Source organism: Rutidosis leptorrhynchoides, chromosome 3 (genome assembly GCF_046630445.1).
Source record: "Rutidosis leptorrhynchoides isolate AG116_Rl617_1_P2 chromosome 3, CSIRO_AGI_Rlap_v1, whole genome shotgun sequence".
NCBI classification, from domain to species: Eukaryota; Viridiplantae; Streptophyta; class Magnoliopsida; order Asterales; family Asteraceae; genus Rutidosis; species Rutidosis leptorrhynchoides.
The window spans coordinates 637,415,121-637,435,744 of NC_092335.1; positions in this window are offsets into that span (position 1 = coordinate 637,415,121).

A 20,624-nucleotide genomic window follows, 5' to 3' on the forward strand; every position below is an offset into this window, starting at 1 on the left:
TATGTAAATATAAATATACATTAAGATCTTAAATAACATGCATCAACTATAACATGTCATTCAACAATTTTTCTTTTAAAATCACGTGATTCCACGGGTCTTTACACTATATATATATATATATATATATATATATATATATATATATATATATATATATATATATATATAAGTTCAATCGAGAACCAAGAAATAAGCGAGAATCATGAGAACCAAAATACATGAGGGTAAAATAGTAAATTGCATATTAATTTTGAATTCCAGGTTTTTTAAGTCAATGATTCAAACAAATTTTAGCGGTTACGTACTAAAAACTTAGGATAACAGTTATGTAAACATGAATATTATTGTCGACCATCATCACCCATATCACAATTCATTCAATCAGGAACATCTTTACAATCAACACTTAAATTCTTCATTTCTGATTTTTTTTTTTTTAATTCCAAATGTCTGAACATCAAGAAGAAGTGCGTGAATTGCATAATGAAAATCTACAAAATACCGTAATCCAATCAAACGAATTAGGCATTTTTGACTCTGAGGAATTGGAAGCAGTTACGCTTATTCATTAATTTCGAGCCTTCATTGAACTGAAAGGTAAACCGTTCTAAAAAATTTGAAATTATCATATGAATTTGATTATGGTCAATCAGTTTGTGTTTGTTAATGTTGGACACTATATTATATTAATCTATAATATAATCAGAAACTTGTTTCTCCATTTTATAGAAACATAATATGTTACAGAATCACTTGTTATAAAAACGTCTCGGTCAAGAACAAACGTATGCCAAGAAACGCAAATGGCAGATACGATAGTGCAAAAAGTGTGGAGAATTTCAGGATGAACACAACTCACGCAACTGCGATAAGATGAAAGAGAATAAGCTGGAAAAGAAGTGGAGTAAGTGACATCTTAATTTACATGATAGGTTTTAATAGTGCTTTTATGATCTTGTGATCACATCTGAATGTGTTTATTTTTTCAATAACAGAATGACAATGTTTTTATGTAACCAACAACTTTGACCCATTTGAAGTGTATGGTTTTTTAAGATTATTAATGATTTGATCTTGTTTTGGCGCATGCTGAGATTGTTGTTTAAATTACTATTTTGTAAATGTACATATGTTGTGTATTATGGTTAATTTTATGACTTTTCAAAGCTACCCTTATGCTATGATGTAATGGGTCAACTTTGTATCGGTGTGTCTAATATGGGTCAAAGTATATACTGCATTTGGTTTTTGGGTCAAATTTTGCATTACATTGAAGTTATGGGTTGCTATTGTTATCGTTGTGCTGAATTGGGTCAAGTACGCAAGTGCATACCTCGGTTGGTTCTAGATTACTATTATTGAATTTGGAATGGGTCGAGGTTGCTGATCTATTATACTTCTAGAACATGTCTATTATTATGTTCAAGGAATGGGTCAAATTGGCCACTGCTTAGCTTGTTTGGGTCTGAATTGGGTTTTTTACATTTGGTCGAGTATTTTGATTATCTTAATGAGATGGAATGAGACTAGTTTGTTCATGCTTTGATTATGTAACTGTGTATTAAATGACAAATTTAAATGTTGATGCAATTTTTTCTAAAATTATTCACAGTAGTCACATTATCAGTAACCCACACATTAACATTTTTAACTTATGAACAACTAAACTAGTTATAATTGTCATTTTTTCACACATGAACTAGTTATGAACAACAAAAGCCTACACATTTTCACATATTCAAATGTTCGCACTAGTTATGAGACTAGTTTTTTCACTTTTTCATACATGTACTAGTTATGAACAACAACCTACACATTTGACATAGATGTTAAATGTCCTTTCATATATTTTTCATAAGTTATAGTTGTCATTTTTACTGTTAGATCATGATGTACAATTGGTATACTTAACATTATTTTGAGATCCACTCAATAAGTTAGATGGGTTCTTGGGCTAGATGTTAACCATCTGTTGGTCATTCATTTAAAACTCATTTTGTCATGTTAAACGACCGACGCCGTTAAGTAGCGTACATGTCTTGAGCTAGCCGCACACATCATGGACTACAAAATTACAATGTGTTCAAGTGCCACTTATTTTGATAAATCAATTAGCTAATTAACATATTATATATACACTACATCTAAACCATGTACCAAAACAAAAAATTCTGAGTTCGAACACCTGGTTCGACAATCCTAAACAACAAAGTCTTTGAAAAAAAGAAAAAAAAAACTCAAGTCATTGCGAATTCATATTATTCAATCCATAATTTCCCCTACTATTCGCATTAATATTCTTGCGCTTTCGAAGGCTGGTTGCATAACAGCCGGAATAAAACACCACCTTAGCCTTTTGTAAGTTGTGATTGGATAAAAGTAACTTTATAGCATATTTCTTCCTCAACATGTTCAAAGTTTCTTTTTGTGATCGTCCTTTTTCATCAAGTCTACAATCCCATCTATTTGCATGTCCTCCTGCATATGTTTCCATGTGGCGCATTACAAAACATGTTGAACGTTTTTTGTTGATTTGTTCGTTCTTTTTTTTTTCAACTCAATACCTACAAGTAGGTCATACACATAAGTTAACAAACATCATATATAATGGATAGACATCGATGGTACGAATGTGAACTTCTTACATAATTAACATATGTAATATACTAGATTCTACTTAACTAAACTCCATGTACAGATATGAACATTAAACAAAATTAACATATGTTATATACACATGTGAACATCCTATCTCAACAACTGAACTAAAGTTACCAAATGAAATATACTAATGTGAACATGTTCATATTACACAAATGTCAACAATCTAAAAAACCTGCAAAATAATTACACCATTACACTATTCATAATTGAAGGTTAAAATGATAACACATAGCCGTTCAGACTACAATCTTTAAACTTCTTATACGCATGCACATACATGTTACCATATTAACATATACAAACCATGTCAACAAGTGTACAAACATTAGGAACAGAAAAAAAAGAAAAAAACTTAATAATAAAAAAATATAAATATAAAAAGTATAAGCAAAATTTTATATATTCATAAGTTAACAATATAACAATATGTGAAATTGTTCATAAGTTCACAACACATTATCTTTCATTTTTCAAAACAATTAAAACATATAACCATACTAGAAATGTTATCCTTCATTCCCATATGAAGATAAAGTTATTGTTACATCTTGTTACCATATTATCATATTCCAAACCGGTTAAAATTCTGTAGAATTCTTAACACATACACAAAAAAACCAATCACATGTTAACAAATTCACATTGAGTCAAATGTTAACAAATTATTAACCAAAATCTATTTTACATCTACATAACATATTAACTGTAACATAATGTTACCATATTAACATATGCTAAACAAGTGAATAATTTAAAAAAAAAAAAGTATTACCAAAATGGAAAAAAATGATAATTAAAAAAAAAACACAAATAATAACATGTTAACATGTAATCACAAGTTAACACTTTCACAATCCGTCAACAATGATAAAAAAAAAAAAAAAAAAAAAAAAAAAAAAAAAAAAAAATATCTATATATTTTTTTTTTAACAACCCTACATGTAATCATGCCATATACTCATTCTAGAATCCTAGATCTTTCATTAACCAGCCCAACATAAAATTTTTGGTGCATCTTGTTAACATTTTAACGTATTCAAAACATGTGAACAAGTTTCTATATTCTGAACTCGTACGCAGAACAATCCAATGTTAACAAATTCACATAAATTCAAATGACAACAAATTAAAAAACACATATCATCACAACGTTTATTAGTTCACACGATGCAAACGTTCATGATTGTAGGTTACAATGATAGGATATAATGTTAGTGGCACATCTTGTTACCTAATCATGAAATGCCAAACCCGTTAACATTTTACAAATTTATGCACCACATAAAACACGAAAAACATATTACCAAATTCACAAAATCCCACATCTAACCAAATTCACATATCCTTTCAAATGTGGCTACATTCACACCATATTAATGTTCATCATTGTAGGTGAAAAAGATAACAAACAACCATTTGACAAAACAACCCTTACTTAATCACCATATTACCCATGAACAGTAGGTTACAATTACATCTAGATAACATATTAACAGATGCCAAACACTAAATTATCTAATTAGTTCTACAAAAACGTACCAACATCTTGTATGAACAACAATTAGGTTCCTAACTAAAAAAATAAAAATTTCTCATGCAAACCCCTCTGTTAACTTACTCAATGACTTTTAACAAATTAACATAGATACAAACCATTATGAACCAACATAAATTATACCTGAAACGTTTTGTTCACCTTGTGTTTTTCTCGCAGATAAATCATGTCCTTCACACCCACAAAAAAAAAAAAAAAAAAAAAAAAAAAATTATATATATATATATATATATATATATATATATATATATATATTATCAAAACAATAAATAAATCAATATCAGTCTCAAAATTCATAAATTGATAGTCTACGAATGTAAAATTAACATCATAATACCTTGATTGTTGAACGTTATGTTGGAAGAATTCTTTTGACTTGAAATTAAGTGAAATTCTTCGTATCTGGTAGCAGTTAAAATTTTCAATTTGATACACTGCAATTCGATGGTTAATAAACGATATAAGGTTTTTGATTCTACTCCAGTTGACAATTGCAGTTTTATCATCTTCGATTTTGAAATACAAACCGCTATCCTAATTTTTCTCAACTCGTCATACGGTTATGTTCATTTTTTTTTTTTTATAACTCATCCGTCCCTTATTTTCTTTCCATATATACCCTTTACGGTCTTAATGTACTATTATTTTATTGAATAATAATATATCTAATCCAGGCCATTAATCTAATAAATCTAACGGCTGATACTAGTTCACGAAGTTATCACAAATTTACTGGTTCTTATTTGAACTCAACCCCATATATATATATATATATATATATATATAACTCATCCGTCCCTTATTTTCTTTCCATATATACCCTTTACGGTCTTAATGTAATAAATAAAATATTTGTAATTTAAAAGGAAATATTGAATTGATGTGGTGCATCTAAACTCCAATATGATCCTCGAACGCCCATATATAGATTCGTGAATTTGAAGCACGGGTTATATGGTAATTAAATAAATATAATAATATTGTAAATATCTTAAATCTTGATCAATACTTAGCGCATGCAGACTCCGATGACAACTAAAACATGTCATATATATTTCATCAGCATTTACATTACGTATATATGAGGATCATATCGACCGACGACCGATGGACTTTAAAACGTGCATATTAAGCATGGTATATGAGCTGGCACTATATTGTTCAATAGAGGAAGGGGCATGAATTTGTTTTTTTCTCAAGAAACCTACAATCTTGATCTTCACTTCTAAAATTAATTGGTGATAGAGTGAGATCCTTCTAAACTTATATGCATACATTTGGTTCGTTTTTTTCTCTATGTTGGACTTGACTTGCACACCTTAATCGATTATTTCCAACAATCGCTCCCTTAATAGGTTTATTCTTATCATTTTAGGTAGGGCCGGTCCCGAGAATTTGAGTACCTAGAACGAGGTGAAAAAAAAAGCCCTTTGTAATCGAATTTGTGTCTCCCTCAGTGGCAAATCCAGAAAATTTTATCAACGAGGGCTACGATTGACGAATCATTAAAACGGTTCAAAACAACACATATTACAAGTTAGGATAGCAAAAGTAGTGTATATTAATTTAAAAAAAAAAAAAAAAACTTAGAAACATAAGACGAATTATAAACCATTGAAACTTGGAAAATAATGAAATGGGCACTTTGTTGTGTAATATCAATACATAAACATTTTAATGATGAACTAGCTTAATGCCTGCGAATTCGCGGGGCTTTTTTATGAGATTAATCAAGAATAAATTTGAAACCCCATAAACTGATATTTGATGTTATTTGAATGGTTGCGAGTTAACGGACGAAATCATATAATAAGGCTGTATAGCTGTTGACAAAATCAAAACAAACAAAACCATAAACGAAAAAAACATCATGCTTTAAAATTTCTTAAACTTTAGGTCTCATTTTGTAAAGATTGCGACGCCATTTGCTTTGTTAATAATATTGTTTGGATTCGACTAAACGTATGAGCACGTAAGTTATCAGACTGCAATGTGTAATAAAGATATTATCATTATGAAAGTATTAATTAGAAGTTAATAATGAAATATAAGTTTTTACACATTGATAACTATTACAAAAATGTAATGACCAAGTGTTAAAGTCATCCAAATAACAATTAATTAACACCAAGTAGAATGTAATGGTTTAATGAATAGCATGATTGTTGTGATATGCTTACTTAGAGGAGAGATGAGAGCATCAATAATGGTTTTATTAATATCGGACCACAATTGTAGGTTCATTTTCTGACCGGAATGAATCAAAGCTACATGGAATTATAACTTAAATCTTGTTTGGTAGTTTAGCTCGGAAAATTGTGCTTCGATACTAATGGCTGCACAAATCACAAAAAGGTAGAATTGTGAACTTTATCTTTAAAGAAATGGCTCATCACCAACTTCAATGTTACCTACAAAATGTATTTATCCGTCGTATAGCATCGCATACTGAAAGAGACTTTCCAACATCGGATGCCAAAAACCTGAAGGTATATACACACAAATGACCCATTTAGACATGAATAAATATATCAAATATTTCAGCGTGACCTTTTGACCCGTTACGCACCCACTCAGTCCATCAACTTTCAAGGTATAGTTTATAATGCGAAGGATAAAGTTATACATAAGGGGTTCTGTTTGACTAGCATTTTCACTATTAAACTAATTGACTAAATATAAATATGAAAAGGACAAACTTTAGAACTCGGCCACCAAAGGCACCATGGGCCACTTCATGTTTACCATCCAAAACTTGCAGTCGCAAATTCTCCAATACATTAACCAACCAAAAAATTTCACATATTAGAAAAAACAAAATTGGTAAAGATAAAATACAATTATTATTTTGCCAAGACTTTTGTTGCATGATTCGTAAGTGCTTTGAGTTTTGCATCAAAAGAAAAAAATAGTACCAATGTCGTTTCAATGAGTTAACAATGAGTTGACGTCCTACAAAATGATGTCGTATTTGTATTGTCAACAACATACTCACACACCATATGAAGCTGAAAAGGCAAACCTAAGAGTTATTGATGTCGTTAGTGCACATACAATGATACTTATATTTATTTATAAAAAAAAAAGTCAGTGATAACCTATAAATTTTAGAGAAAGTATAACATGCCCAAATGACAATGATACCTTCAACAGACCCATCCTTATATGACCCATCAAACGCCAACCATCCCATCTTGCCACCTCTAAAACATGGTTGAAGAAAATATATCTTTTTACCGTAATTTCCTCGAATTTCTGAGTAACTGGCTTGAAACAAATGGACCCATCTTTAGAAGCGTATGCACTGCCAAAGTCTGCAAAAAGGAATGAAATGAAACTTGAACATCAAACTAAAATCACATATCTTCGAAAGGTTATAGTTTTGGTTATAATCAAGCACCACAGAGTGGCGTTCAAAAAATATAACTGAAGAACATGATTGACCATACCTTTCATACAAAATTCTCATAACTAATATGTTTCTTGACTTATGTCTCTATGAGGCAATGGAGGATCACGGTAAAAGTGGAGGCATTCCTAAACCCGCCTTTATAATGGGACAACAAATGAGTGTTGAATAAAATAAAATAGTACAGTTCCAAAAAAATTCCTACTTATTATTTCTAAATAAGCTATAAATTATTACCAGAAAATTTGCCACATCACATGCAATTTGCATTCTTGTCTGTCTAACTCAGTGAATGTACACCTGTAACCGAATACAAACATTATGAATTTAGTGATAAGAAGTGTTAATACAAACATTATGAATTTAGTGATGAGAAGTGTTAATGTGAAATGTCCCGTTCTTATTGATTAAAAACGTTCCATATTAATTGATTTCGTTGCGAGGTTTTGACCTCTATATGAGACGTTTTTCAAAGACTGCATTCATTTTTAAAACAAACCATAACCTTTATTTCATAAATAAAGGTTTAAAAGCTTTACGTAGATTATCAAATAATGATAATCTAAAATATCCTGTTTACACACGACCATTACATAATGGTTTACAATACAAATATGTTACATCGAAATCAGTTTCTTGAATGCAGTTTTTACACAATATCATACAAACATGGACTCCAAATCTTGTCCTTATTTTAGTATGCAACAGCGGAAGCTCTTAGTATTCACCTGAGAATAAACATGCTTTAAACGTCAACAAAAATGTTGGTGAGTTATAGGTTTAACCTATATGTATCAAATCGTAACAATAGACCACAAGATTTCATATTTCAATACACATCCCATACATAGAGATAAAAATCATTCATATGGTGAATACCTGGTAACCGACATTAACAAGATGCATATATAAGAATATCCCCATCATTCCGGGACACACTTCGGATATGATATAAATTTCGAAGTACTAAAGCATCCGGTACTTTGGATGGGGTTTGTTAGGCCCAATAGATCTATCTTTAGGATTCGCGTCAATTAGGGTGTCTGTTCCCTAATTCTTAGATTACCAGACTTAATAAAAAGGGGCATATTCGATTTCGATAATTCAACCATAGAATGTAGTTTCACGTACTTGTGTCTATTTTGTAAATCATTTATAAAACCTGCATGTATTCTCATCCCAAAAATATTAGATTTTAAAAGTGGGACTATAACTCACTTTCACAGATTTTTACTTCGTCGGGAAGTAAGACTTGGCCACTGGTTGATTCACGAACCTATAACAATATATACATATATATCAAAGTATGTTTAAAATATATTTACAACACTTTTAATATCTTTTGATGTTTTAAGTTTATTAAGTCAGGTGTCCTCGTTAGTAACCTACAACTAGTTGTCCACAGTTAGATGTACAGAAATAAATCGATAAATATTATCTTGAATCAATCCACGACCCAGTGTATACGTATCTCAGTATTGATCACAACTCAAACTATATATATTTTGGAATCAACCTCAACCCTGTATAGCTAACTCCAACATTCACATATAGAGTGTCTATGGTTGTTCCGAAATATATATAGATGTGTCGACATGATAGGTCGAAACATTGTATACGTGTCTATGGTATCTCAAGATTACATAATATACAATACAAGTTGATTAAGTCATGGTTGGAATAGATTTGTTACCAATTTTCACGTAGCTAAAATGAGAAAAATTATCCAATCTTGTTTTACCCATAACTTCTTCATTTTAAATCCGTTTTGAGTGAATCAAATTGCTATGGTTTCATATTGAACTCTATTTTATGAATCTAAACAGAAAAAGTATAGGTTTATAGTTGGAAAAATAAGTTACAAGTCGTTTTTGTAAAGGTAGTCATTTCAGTCGAAAGAACGACGTCTAGATGACCATTTTAGAAAACATACTTCCACTTTGAGTTTAACCATAATTTTTGGATATAGTTTCATGTTCATAATAAAAATCATTTTCTCAGAATAAAAACTTTTAAATCAAAGTTTATCATAGTTTTTAATTAACTAACCCAAAACAGCCCGCGGTGTTACTACGACGGCGTAAATCCGGTTTTACGGTGTTTTTCGTGTTTCCAGGTTTTAAATCATTAAGTTAGCATATCATATAGATATAGAACATGTGTTTAGTTGATTTTAAAAGTCAAGTTAGAAGGATTAACTTTTGTTTGCGAACAAGTTTAGAATTAACTAAACTATGTTCTAGTGATTACAATTTTAAACCTTCGAATAAGATAGCTTTATATGTATGAATCGAATGATGTTATGAACATCATTACTACCTTAAGTTCCTTGGATAAACCTACTGGAAAAGAGAAAAATGGATCTAGCTTCAATGGATCCTTGGATGGCTCGAAGTTCTTGAAGCAGAATCATGACACGAAAACAAGTTCAAGTAAGATCATCACTTGAAATAAGATTGTTATAGTTATAGAAATTGAACCAAAGTTTGAATATGATTATTACCTTGTATTAGAATGATAACCTACTGTAAGAAACAAAGATTTCTTGAGGTTGGATGATCACCTTACAAGATTGGAAGTGAGCTAGCAAACTTGAAAGTATTCTTGATTTTATGAAACTAGAACTTTTGGAATTTATGAAGAACACTTAGAACTTGAAGATAGAACTTGAGAGAGATCAATTAGATGAAGAAAATTGAAGAATGAAAGTGTTTGTAGGTGTTTTTGGTCGTTGGTGTATGGATTAGATATAAAGGATATGTAATTTTGTTTTCATGTAAATAAGTCATGAATGATTACTCATATTTTTGTAATTTTATGAGATATTTCATGCTAGTTGCCAAATGATGGTTCCCACATGTGTTAGGTGACTCACATGGGCTGCTAAGAGCTGATCATTGGAGTGTATATACCAATAGTACATACATCTAAAGCTGTGTATTGTACGAGTACGAATACGGGTGCATACGAGTAGAATTGTTGATGGAACTGAACGAGGATGTAATTGTAAGCATTTTTGTTAAGTAGAAGTATTTTGATATGTGTATTCAAGTCTTTCAAAAGTGTATAAATACATATTAAAACACTACATGTATATACACTTTAACTGAGTCGTTAAGTCATCGTTAGTCGTTACATGTAAGTGTTGTTTTGAAACCTTTAGGTTAACGATCTTGTTAAATGTTGTTAACCCAATGTTTATAATATCAAATGAGATTTTAAATTATTATATTATCATGATATTATCATGTATGAATATCTCTTAATATGATATATATACATTAAATGTCTTTACAACGATAATCGTTACATATATGTCTCGTTTAAAAATCATTAAGTTAGTAGTCTTGTTTTTACATATGTAGTTCATTGTTAATATACTTAATGATATATTTACTTATCATAGTATCATGTTAGCTATATATATATATCCATATATATGTCATCATATAGTTTTTACAAGTTTTAACGTTCGTGAATCACCGGTCAACTTGGGTGGTCAATTGTCTATATGAAACATATTTCAATTAATCAAGTCTTAACAAATTTGATTGCTTAACATGTTGGAAACATTTAATCATGTAAATATCAATCTCAATTAATATATATAAACATGAAAAAGTTCGGGTCACTACAGTACCTACCCGTTAAATAAATTTCGTCCCGAAATTTTAAGCTGTTGAAGGTGTTGACGAATTTTCTGGAAATAGATGCGGGTATTTCTTCTTCATCTGATCTTCACGCTCCCAGGTGAACTCGGGTCCTCTACGAGCATTCCATCGAACCTTAACAATTGGTATCTTGTTTTGCTTAAGTCTTTTAACCTCACGATCCATTATTTCGACGGGTTCTTCGATGAATTGAAGTTTTTCGTTGATTTGGATTTCATCTAACGGAATAGTGAGATCTTCTTTAGCAAAACATTTCTTCAAATTCGAGACGTGGAAAGTGTTATGTACAGCCGCGAGTTGTTGAGGTAACTCAAGTCGGTAAGCTACTGGTCCGACACGATCAATAATCTTGAATGGTCCAATATACCTTGGATTTAATTTCCCTCGTTTACCAAATCGAACAACGCCTTTCCAAGGTGCAACTTTAAGCATGACCATCTCTCCAATTTCAAATTCTATATCTTTTCTTTTAATGTCAGCGTAGCTCTTTTGTCGACTTTGGGCGGTTTTCAACCGTTGTTGAATTTGGATGATCTTCTCGGTAGTTTCTTGTATAATCTCCGGACCCGTAATCTGTCTATCCCCCACTTCACTCCAACAAATTGGAGACCTGCACTTTCTACCATAAAGTGCTTCAAACGGCGCCATCTCAATGCTTGAATGGTAGCTATTGTTGTAGGAAAATTCTGCTAACGGTAGATGTCGATCCCAACTGTTTTCGAAATCAATAACACATGCTCGTAGTATGTCTTCAAGCATTTGTATCGTCCTTTCGCTCTGCCCATCAGTTTGTGGATGATAGGCAGTACTCATGTCTAGACGAGTTCCTAATGCTTGCTGTAATGTCTGCCAGAATCTTGAAGTAAATCTACCATCCCTATCAGAGATAATAGAGATTGGTATTCCATGTCTGGAGATGACTTCCTTCAAATACAGTCGTGTTAACTTCTCCATCTTGTCATCTTCTCTTATTGGCAGGAAGTGTGCTGATTTGGTGAGACGATCAACTATTACCCAAATAGTATCAAAACCATTTGCAGTCCTTGGCAATTTAGTGATGAAATCCATGGTAATGTTTTCCCATTTTCATTCTGGGATTTCGGGTTGTTGAAGTAGACCCGATGGTTTCTGATGCTCAGCTTTGACCTTAGAACACGTCAAACATTCTCCTACGTATTTAGCAACATCGGCTTTCATACCCGGCCACCAAAAATGTTTCTTGAGATCCTTGTACATCTTCCCCGTTCCAGGATGTATTGAGTATCTGGTTTTATGAGCTTCTCTAAGTACCATTTCTCTCATATCTCCAAATTTTGGTACCCAAATCCTTTCAGCCCTATACCGGGTTCCGTCTTCCCGAATATTAAGATGCTTCTCCGATCCTTTGGGTATTTCATCCTTTAAATTTCCCTCTTTTAAAACTCCTTGTTGCGCCTCCTTTATTTGAGTAGTAAGGTTATTATGAATCATTATATTCATAGATTTTACTCGAATGGGTTCTCTGTCCTTCCTGCTCAAGGCATCGGCTACAACATTTGCCTTCCTGCTCAATCCACCTACGCTGCCTCATATTCAGTTGTTTCTGATTAAATATGTGTTGAAGACTTTTGTGGTCGGTATATATAATACTTTTGACCCCATATAAGTAGTGTCTCCAAGTCTTTAATGCAAAAACAACCGCGCTAATTCCAAATCATGCGTCGTATAATTTTGTTCGTGAATCTTCAATTGTCTAGACGCATAAGCATTCACCTTCGTTCGTTGCATTAATACACAACCGAGACCTTGCTTTGATGCGTCACAATAAATCACAAAATCATCATTCCCTTCAGGCAATGACAATATAGGTGCCGTAGTTAGCTTTTTCTTCAATAACTGAAACGCTTTCTCTTGTTCATCATTCCATTCAAATTTCTTCCCTTTATGCGTTAATGCAGTCAAGGGTTTTGCTATTCTGGAAAAGTCTTGGATGAACCTTCTGTAGTAACCAGCTAGTCCTAAAAACTGGTGTATGTGTTTCGGAGTTTTCGGGGTTTCCCACTTTTCAACAGTTTCTATCTTTGCCGGATCCACCTTAATACCTTCTTTGTTCACTATGTGACCGAGGAATTGAACTTATTCCAACCAAAATGCACACTTTGAAAACTTAGCGTACAATTCTTCCTTCCTCAATACTTTTAACACCTTTCTCAAATGTTCACAGTGTTCTTGGTCATTCTTTGAGTAAATAAGTATGTCATCAATGAAAACAATGACAAACTTGTCAAGGTATGGTCCACACACTCGGTTCATAAGGTCCATGAACACAGCTGGTGCATTAGTTAAACCAAACGGCATGACCATAAACTCGTAATGACCGTAACGTGTTCTGAAAGCAGTCTTTGGAATATCATCTTCTTTCACCCGCATTTGATGATACCCGGAACGTAAGTCAATCTTTGAATAAACAGACGAGCCTTGTAGTTGATCAAATAAGTCATCGATTCTCGGTAGTGGGTAGCGGTTCTTGATGGTAAGTTTGTTCAACTCTTGGTAGTCGATACACAACCTGAATGTACCATCTTTCTTCTTGACAAACAAAACAGGAGCTCCCCACGGTGATGTGCTTGGTCGAATGTAACCACGCTCTAAAAGTTCTTGTAATTGGCTTTGTAGTTCTTTCATCTCGCTGGGTGCGAGTCTGTAAGGAGCACGAGCTATTGGTGCAGCTCCTGGTACAAGATCTATTTGAAATTCAACGGATCGATGTGGGGGTAATCCCGGTAATTCTTTCGGAAATACATCGGGAAATTCTTTTGCAATGGGAACATCATTGATGCTCTTTTCTTCAGTTTGTACTTTCTCGACGTGTGCTAGAACAGCATAGCAACCTTTTCTTATTAGTTTTTGTGCCTTCAAATTACTAATAAGATGTAGCTTCGTGTTGCCCTTTTCTCCGTACACCATTAAGGGTTTTCCTTTTTCTCGTATAATGCGAATTGCATTTTTGTAACAAACGATCTCTGCTTTCACTTCTTTCAACCAGTCCATACCGATTATCACATCAAAACTCCCTAACTCTACTGGTATCAAATCAATCTTAAATGTTTCGCTAACCAGTTTAATTTCTCGATTCCGACATATATTATCTGCTGAAATTAATTTACCATTTGCTAATTCGAGTAAAAATTTACTATCCAAAGGCGTCAATGGACAACTTAATTTAGCACAAAAATCTCTACTCATATAGCTTCTATCCGCACCCGAATCAAATAAAACGTAAGCAGATTTATTGTCAATAAGAAACGTACCCGTAACAAGCTCCGGGTCTTCCTGTGCCTCTGCCGCATTAATATTGAAAACTCTTCCGCGGCCTTGTCCATTCGTGTTCTCCTGGTTCGGGCAATTTCTAATAATGTGGCCCGGTTTTCCACATTTATAACAAACTACATTGGCATAACTTGCTCCGACACTACTTGCTCCGCCATTACTCGTTCCGACACCATTTGTTCCTTTCGTTCTATTAACCCCTGGTCCGTAGACATCACACTTCGCCGCGCTATGACCATTTCTTTTACACTTGTTGCAAAATTTGGTGCAGAACCCCGAGTGATACTTTTCACACCTTTGGCATAGCTGCTTCTGATTGTTGTTGTTGTTGCGGTTATTATTGTTGTTAAGATGATTTTTGTGGTTGCTGTTGTTGTTATTGTTGTTGTTGTTGTTGTTGGGCCGTTTGTTGTAGTTGCGATTGATGTTGCGATTGTTAGGATAGTTGTTGCGATTATTGTTATAATTGCTGTTGTGATGACCCGGAAATTTCTGACCAAATTTAAACTTAATCTTTGTATGATTAACATTTCCGACACGATAAGCAAAGTCTGTAAAACTGAATCTCAAAATTTTTGAACTACTTTTATATATTTAAATACCCTTCGGTTGTTTTCGACGAATCGCGAACAATTATATGTAAATAGATACATATATACTATAACTTGAAAAGGTAACAATGTATTAATTGTTTGATACCGTACATTAAACTTATTGGTTTAAATATCTATTTGAATATATATGATAAGTTGAAATATTTATTATTAAAATTTATTTATATATAACTTTCAATGTGTATTTAAAAACTGATTTATATATTAAAAAGATATATACATATATATAATTTCAAGTTATTTAGTAAACGATAGTAACATTCGTTTATTGATTCGATTGATATTTAGATAAGTTAACTAAAGCATTTAAGATGAACCAGTAAAACACTAATTTGCTACAGTATTTTCAAATTGCTACAGTACCCAAAATGCTACAGTGTTTTCGAAAATCACTATTTGCTACAGTGAAATTGACTTTGCTACAGTGAATTGCTACAGTGAAATTGACTTTGCTACAGTGAATTGCTACAGTAACTTTGCTACAGTAAACCCATTTTTGATATGAAGTAAATGACCAAAACACTTAAATGTATAAGTTATACCTTGAGTGGTATAGTTTATGGATGATTTAAGACTATATTTTGACAAAGGTACGATTCACGAAACGTAAAGTACAAGTTTTCTCAGTATACGATAGGACGTTCGAAAAATCGGAACCGGGACATAAGTCGAGTGATGACGTACGACTTATCGGAACTAAAATTACAAATCAACTATGCACGTGAATTTAATATAATATATAATTAATTATATAAATTATTATATATTATAAATATTATATTAAAATATGTCGACAAACTAGAGGCCAAAACATTGTGAGCTGTAAACTCATCCCATGCGATCGCATGGGAAATGGGCTGTAAAGCCATGCGATCGCATGGCAGTCATATCCAGGCCACATCTATAAATTCGAGCGATTTCATTTCATTTCAGCACACATATCTACTATCTATCTCTGTATTATTATTATTTATATTATTATTATTATTATTATTATTATTATTATTATTATTATTATTATTATTATTATTATTATTATTATTATTATTATTATTATTAATTAGTATTATACATAAAATACTACGACGAGGTTATGAGCGTGTCACTTTCAAAATGGTTTTCAAGCGGGATAGAGCTAAGAAAATTATGGGTTATTGCCAAGGAGGTTATGGGTAATGTTCGGGGGTATATTTGTGAGTCAAACCTAGTGTTTATCATCTCTGTTGCGTCTACGTACTTTTCTGAAATATTGAATCACAATATTGATACGTTGAGATCTACGATTATTTGGTAATCCGAGTTTCGGTCACATTACGATGAACAACTTTATGTGCTGCTAAGGTGAGTTTCATAAGATCCCTTTTACTCTCTACATTTTTGGGCTGAGAATACATGCAAATGCTTTATTAACCGATATACAATATTTATATGTGTGAGTTTCATAAGATCCCTTTTACTTGAAATGTCCCGTTCTTATTGATTAAAAACGTTCCATATTAATTGATTTCGTTGCGAGGTTTTGACCTCTATATGAGACGTTTTTCAAAGACTGCATTCATTTTTAAAACAAACCATAACCTTTATTTCATAAGTAAAGGTTTAAAAAGCTTTACGTAGATTATCAAATAATGATAATCTAAAATATCCTGTTTACACACGACCATTACATAATGGTTTACAATACAAATATGTTACATCGAAATCAGTTTCTTGAATGCAGTTTTTACACAATATCATACAAACATGGACTCCAAATCTTGTCCTTATTTTAGTATGCAACAGCGGAAGCTCTTAATATTCACCTGAGAATAAACATGCTTTAAACGTCAACAAAAATGTTGGTGAGTTATAGGTTTAACCTATATATATCAAATCGTAACAATAGACCACAAGATTTCATATTTCAATACACATCCCATACATAGAGATAAAAATCATTCATATGGTGAACACCTGGTAACCGACAATAACAAGATGCATATATAAGAATATCCCCATCATTCCGGGACACCCTTCGGATATGATATAAATTTCGAAGTACTAAAGCATCCGGTACTTTGGATGGAGTTTGTTAGGCCCAATAGATCTATCTTTAGGATTCGCGTCAATTAGGGTGTCTGTTCCCTAATTCTTAGATTACCAGACTTAATAAAAAGGGGCATATTCGATTTCGATAATTCAACCATAGAATGTAGTTTCACGTACTTGTGTCTATTTTGTAAATCATTTATAAAACCTGCATGTATTCTCATCCCAAAAATATTAGATTTTAAAAGTGGGACTATAACTCACTTTCACAGATTTTTACTTCGTCGGGAAGTAAGACTTGGCCACTGTTGATTCACGAACCTATAACAATATATACATATATATTAAAGTATGTTCAAAATATATTTACAACACTTTTAATATATTTTGATGTTTTAAGTTTATTAAGTCAGCTGTCCTCGTTAGTAACCTATAACTAGTTGTCCACAGTTAGATGTACAGAAATAAATCGATAAATATTATCTTGAATCAATCCACGACCCAGTGTATACGTATCTTAGTATTGATCACAACTCAAACTATATATATTTTGGAATCAACCTCAACCCTGTATAGCTAACTCCAACATTCACATATAGAGTGTCTATGGTTGTTCCGAAATATATATAGATGTGTCGACATGATAGGTCGAAACATTGTATACGTGTCTATGGTATCTCAAGATTACATAATATACAATACAAGTTGATTAAGTTATGGTTGGAATATATTTGTTACCAATTTTCACGTAGCTAAAATGAGAAAAATTATCCAATCTTGTTTTACCCATAACTTCTTCATTTTAAATCCGTTTTGAGTGAATCAAATTGCTATGGTTTCATATTGAACTCTATTTTATGAATCTAAACAGAAAAAGTATAGGTTTATAGTCGGAAAAATAAGTTACAAGTCGTTTTTGTAAAGGTAGTCATTTCAGTCGAAAGAACGACGTCTAGATGACCATTTTAGAAAACATACTTCCACTTTGAGTTTAACCATAATTTTTGGATATAGTTTCATGTTCATAATAAAAATAATTTTCTCAGAATAACAACTTTTAAATCAAAGTTTATCATAGTTTTTAATTAACTAACCCAAAACAGCCCGCGGTGTTACTACGACGGCGTAAATCCGGTTTTACGGTGTTTTTCGTGTTTTCAGGTTTTAAATCATTAAGTTAGCATATCATATAGATATAGAACATGTGTTTAGTTGATTTTAAAAGTCAAGTTAGAAGGATTAACTTTTGTTTGCGAACAAGTTTAGAATTAACTAAACTATGTTCTAGTGATTACAAGTTTAAACCTTCGAATAAGATAGCTTTATATGTATGAATCGAATGATGTTATGAACATCATTACTACCTTAATTTCCTTGGATAAACCTACTGGAAAATAGAAAAATGGATCTAGCTTCAATGGATCCTTGGATGGCTCGAAGTTCTTGAAGCAGAATCATGACACGAAAACAAGTTCAAGTAAGATCATCACTTGAAATAAGATTGTTATAGTTATAGAAATTGAACCAAAGTTTGAATATGATTATTACCTTGTATTAGAATGATAACCTACTGTAAGAAACAAAGATTTCTTGAGGTTGGATGATCACCTTACAAGATTGGAAGTGAGCTAGCAAACTTGAAAGTATTCTTGATTTTATGAAACTAGAACTTTTGGAATTTATGAAGAACACTTAGAACTTGAAGATAGAACTTGAGAGAGATCAATTAGATGAAGAAAATTGAAGAATGAAAGTGTTTGTAGGTGTTTTTGGTCGTTGGTGTATGGATTAGATATAAAGGATATGTAATTTTGTTTTCATGTAAATAAGTCATGAATGATTACTCATATTTTTGTAATTTTATGAGATATTTCATGCTAGTTGCCAAATGATGGTTCCCACATGTGTTAGGTGACTCACATGGGCTGCTAAGAGCTGATCATTGGAGTGTATATACCAATAGTACATACATCTAAAAGCTGTGTATTGTACGAGTACGAATACGGGTGCATACGAGTAGAATTGTTGATGAAACTGAACGAGGATGTAATTGTAAGCATTTTTGTTAAGTAGAAGTATTTTGATAAGTGTATTGAAGTCTTTCAAAAGTGTATAAATACATATTAAAACACTACATGTATATACATTTTAACTGAGTCGTTAAGTCATCGTTAGTCGTTACATGTAAGTGTTGTTTTGAAACCTTTAGGTTAACGATCTTGTTAAATGTTGTTAACCCAATGTTTATAATATCAAATGAGATTTTAAATTATTATATTATCATGATATTATCATGTATGAATATCTCTTAATATGATATATATACATTAAATGTCTTTACAACGATAATCGTTACATATATGTCTCGTTTAAAAATCATTAAGTTAGTAGTCTTGTTTTTACATATGTAGTTCATTGTTAATATACTTTATGATATGTTTTCTTATCATAGTATCATGTTAACTATATATATATATCCATATATATGTCATCATATAGTTTTTACAAGTTTTAACGTTCGTGAATCACCGATCAACTTGGGTGGTCAATTGTCTATATGAAACATATTTCAATTAATCAAGTCTTAACAAGTTTGATTGCTTAACATGTTGGAAACATTTAATCATGTAAATATCAATCTCAATTAATATATATAAATATGGAAAAGTTCGGGTCACTACAGTACCTACCCGTTAAATAAATGCGGGTATTTGTGAGTATATATAAACATTTAAGCTGTTGAAGGTGTTGACGAATCTTCTGGAAATAGATGCGGGTATTTCTTCTTCATCTGATCTTCACACTCCCAGGTGAACTCGGGTCCTCTACGAGCATTCCATCGAAACTTAACAATTGGTATCTTGTTTTGCTTAAGTCTTTTAACCTCACGATCCATTATTTCGACGGGTTCTTCGATGAATTGAAGTTTTTCGTTGATTTGGATTTCATCTAACGGAATAGTGAGATCTTCTTTAGCAAAACATTTCTTTAAATTCGAGACGTGGAAAGTGTTATGTACAGCCGCGAGTTGTTGAGGTAACTCTAGTCGGTAAGCTACTGGTCCGACACGATCAATAATCTTGAATGGTCCAATATACCTTGGATTTAATTTCCCTCGTTTACCAAATCGAACAACGCCTTTCCAAGGTGCAACTTTAAGCATGACCATCTCTCCAATTTCAAATTCTATATCTTTTCTTTTAATGTCAGCGTAGCTCTTTTGTCGACTTTGGGCGGTTTTCAACCGTTGTTGAATTTGGATGATCTTCTCGGTAGTTTCTTGTATAATCTCCGGACCCGTAATCTGTCTATCCCCCACTTCACTCTAACAAATCAGAGACCTGCACTTTCTACCATAAAGTGCTTCAAAC